Source organism: Anarrhichthys ocellatus, unplaced genomic scaffold (genome assembly GCF_004355925.1).
Source record: "Anarrhichthys ocellatus isolate YVR2014 unplaced genomic scaffold, GSC_Weel_1.0 scaffold9, whole genome shotgun sequence".
NCBI lineage: Eukaryota > Metazoa > Chordata > Actinopteri > Perciformes > Anarhichadidae > Anarrhichthys > Anarrhichthys ocellatus.
In genome coordinates this window covers 1,689,330-1,693,194 of record NW_022280039.1, presented here as the reverse complement: position 1 = coordinate 1,693,194, position 3,865 = coordinate 1,689,330, and the positions used below count along the sequence as shown (strand labels likewise).

The 3,865-nt window shown below is 42.6% G+C and overlaps 1 protein-coding gene across 1 annotated transcript in view; it reads left to right on the top strand.

The window, feature by feature from the left end:
- The window catches only part of arb2a (ARB2 cotranscriptional regulator A), a 142,232-nt gene that overhangs the window by 132,928 nt on the left and 5,439 nt on the right, over nucleotides 1–3,865 (top strand). The gene's annotated exons all lie outside the window — the stretch shown is intronic.

The window sequence follows — 3,865 nt, the reverse complement described above, 5'->3', positions numbered from 1 at the left end:
GTGTGTGTGTGTGTGTGTGTGTGTGTGTGTGTGTGTGTGTGTTTATGCGCTTGTGCCTGTGTGAGTGCACGTATACACATGCATGCAGTGCCTCCACTAATGGACAGTCTTTGTGGGGGCCTCTCTTTTCAGCTATGCTGCTTTTGAGACACATTGTGCCCGGGCATAGAAACAGAAGCTCTCCATTGCCCCTCAATAGGCCAAAAACAAAACCGTGTCAGGCGAGCTAGCAGCCCCTGAGTGTTTGCCATTTAAGTCCCGACCAATGGTGGTGCAGATGGAACAAAGGCCCTGGACAGGGAAGGAGGCCTACACTGTTTACAGTGCTAATGTCTGGGTGGCACTCCCAACAAGGCCCCTCCATACACATACATGTGTACGCACACTCAGTCACTCAATCTCTCTCTTTCTATGTCTCTCTCTCTGTCACATACGTACAGGTAGACGCACATGTTTAAAACAAAAACTCACAGCGAATCTTGGACATGCCGGAGTGAACATTTGTCCCCCCTAATGGATAAGCAACAGAAGAATGGTTTATAATGAAAGGAATGGCAGAAATTGTGTTGCGTGTGCATCTGAATGTTTTGCAAAGATGCTAAATATATTAATATTTCTGTGACAAAGACATTGTCACAATTGTGCTTCTTGGTGTTGTCAGATGGATTTGGTTGTTATGAGCAAATGGTGTGCTTAGACTATAATTTCAAATCCTCCCTTTTAACCAAATTACATATTTTATGTAATTTGCCATTAACTCTGTACAGATTGTTCTCTTTCTTTGTCTCCAAATGGCTTACTGATGAAACAAGACACAATGTCCTGCTGTTGCTATAAAGAAATAATTGGATTTTAAGTTGAATTAAAACAGTTTGATAGTCATTCTGTTTTTCATTCATTTCATATTGACTGATTTTACTGTAGAGACAAATTCATAGCAACTTGTTTTCACATGTTGCTTATATATAGTGCTAACTTGAATATTCAGTTGTATTATTTGATTGCACTTTGTAAATAAAACATTATTTAACATCATTATTACAAATTAAGAAGTAAATGAAAAAAGGTGCAACTGAGCTGTCTTGCTCTTGTTCCAAAGTGTCTCATCCCGAGTAAAACGACTGACATTGAGAGGTGATGTCAGAAGCGGGGGCATGTTCGGGCTTTGGATTCTTACCGAAGAGGAGTGGGGAGAGTGACACTGGTATCAAATAGCTTGCGCTGTCCTTGGACCAGGGTTATCTTGTAAATACTGCGCTCCAAGTCTATAAAAACGAGGGTCCTTTATGACGGCCAAGGCCACTCATTCACGTTAAAATAAAAAAGCACTCAGTGCAGTCTGGGTATGGAAGCGGCAAGTAGGGAAGGATAGATGAAGGGAGGGAACAGAAGGAGAAAGGAGAATTACAGTGCCACACTGTCTTTTGTGTGGAGTCCTTGTTGTCTGGAATTTCTGGAATTATTATATGGAATGTAAAGCAGCTTACGTTGGATGATGATTTCAACAAGTTAATGTGATATTCTCCTCTCTCTGGGTTTTCTTTCCATTTTGTTTCCCCATGTCTCTCTTCTGTTTGTATTCTATTCTGCGTAAATACAGAGTCCCCTCAGCGGCCCCTGTAGCTAGTGATTCAGATTCCTCATCTCTGGATGTGTAATGAGTTCTGCCTTGTTTTTGTCTCACCACAACACACAATAATAAGCAAAGTAATTAAAAGCAGTACGAGGGAGATGGATGTGGGGGGGTAAGCGGGGAGCAGACCCCGCTTACCGATGAGCATTAAAAATGAATGGCATTCAAGAAGCAGCAGTGGTATTACCGGTTTGATGAAATGAGCTCTGTTTTAGACATTTTTTGTTTTTTTTCGTTTGTGATGCATCTGTCTCTCCTGCCCCTGTATACATGTGAAGGCTTAGTAGCATGTTGATTTAAAAAACAAAATTAAGACACATAGCATCGCAAACAAAGTCTGATAATACCTACGGTACATTCTCTGTCCATTTGATGTGGATGTCTTCACCCTGAATGTAAATTGAGAGGTGGTGGTGGGGAGGGGGTTGAATTTTGATTTTTAATTAGCTTTTTGACTGAGGACAACACCTCCATGTTTTGTTGAAGAGGACAGAGTTGCTCTGGCAGTGTGGCTGACCGGCTGTCACCTGCCTGGGCTCTCTCTGTGACCTCGTCTCCAGTGGCAACATGTCCTACCCCTTTCGACAGACAGCCACGTGGGACAAAATGACATTCTTGACCTTTACGCATGTCGGCAAGCAAGATGACAACACGAATAACTGACTGTATGCTCATGTGCATTTCTTATGGACAACCACGCACACATAGGAACTAATACACACACGGTGTCTTCACACACTGTGCACATACTCTCACACACACCATAGAAGATCATCTAATATCAGAGAGTGTCAGGGGCGGAAATCCGATCGTCTGACAACCAGGATACAGATAGCGATTCCCCACCGCTGATCCATGCAACAGATAGTTTCCACAAACAGCAGCTCGGCTAAGGTTGCAGCCCGCCGGGGCTCGCACCCCAACGCACTGCTCTGCGATAAAACAAAAGCTTAGGTTACCGTCGATAGGAAATCAATAAGAAAATACAGATTTTTGATGAAAACCTTGACAAGAGGAAATGAGAAAATGTTTGCTTCTGCATGCAATATTATCATGTGCATCAGTGCTGTTAGGTATTCTGTTTTTGTAGTTTTTGCTTCACAATTACATCATTGCTCATCTCATTTTTTAATTGAAGCTCATTAAATGTTTAACCCAAATGTCAGTATATTTGATTAATCGTATTAATAATTGTTTAAAGGAATTCAATTCATACAAAATAAAGTATCATTGCTTTACTTTTCCCTTGTCTCAAACGCCTCTTAATAATTTGAATATGTATTTATATTGTACATGAAGTAAAGAGATATGGCCCCCTTCACATCAATGTAATTACGAATCACAAAAAAAGTTTGATTCAAATAAAATAGGCCATTTGTACACAAGCAATTAACTGGTGCGGCTTTAAATAATGTAGCCCAGATGGAAGCTAATTATAGTCGGCATGCTTTGATTCTGGCTTTCTGTCGGAGTATCACTCGGGGCGTCACTTTGGCTTTTCAGTCACCTAGCGTTTGTTTTCAAATTTGTGACAATCAGAGCCGATTACCATTTGTAACAGCATGTAGCGTTTGGTGCGAAGGGAAGAAAGCATGGCCGATAGCTATGGAGGAGTTTCCTTGTTTCCTTTTTAACAGCTCAAAATTCTCCTCCTCTGTTCCCTTACCTCTCTGCACACAAATGATAACAACAGTGTGCGTGTGTGTGTTGGGGGATTGTGTTGGATGGTTGGTTGTTTTGGGGGGAGGGTACAGTGGGTCTGTGCTACATGTGTGAGTGAATGTATGTGTGAGTGTGTGCCACCCATTAGTAGACGCTAGCAAGTGACAAATGTGTTTGTGTGCGTGTGTGTGTGTGTGTGTGTGTGTGTGTGTCAGCATCTTGTACCAGTGTAGAGTCACATGGAGATCAAACAGTCAGTCAATTACCTTGAGAGGGCTCCAGTGGCTGTGACAGAGTGGAGGAGGCTAAATATCCTGGATCAAATACTCTCTTCTGCCTGTCACATAATGAGGCAGCTTCACCAGGCTCAGACAACACACACAGAATGTTCAAACACGGGGCGCAGGTTCGCCGCCGGACTGAAACTCTGCCATGACCTGAACAGAGAGCACGGAAGGGGAGCTTACACCACGGACCACATACCTGCTTTTTCCTGCACTACAGTGAAACATCATCATGGAGCTGTGTGTGTGTGTGTGTGTGTGTGTGTGTGTGTGTGTGTGTGTGTGT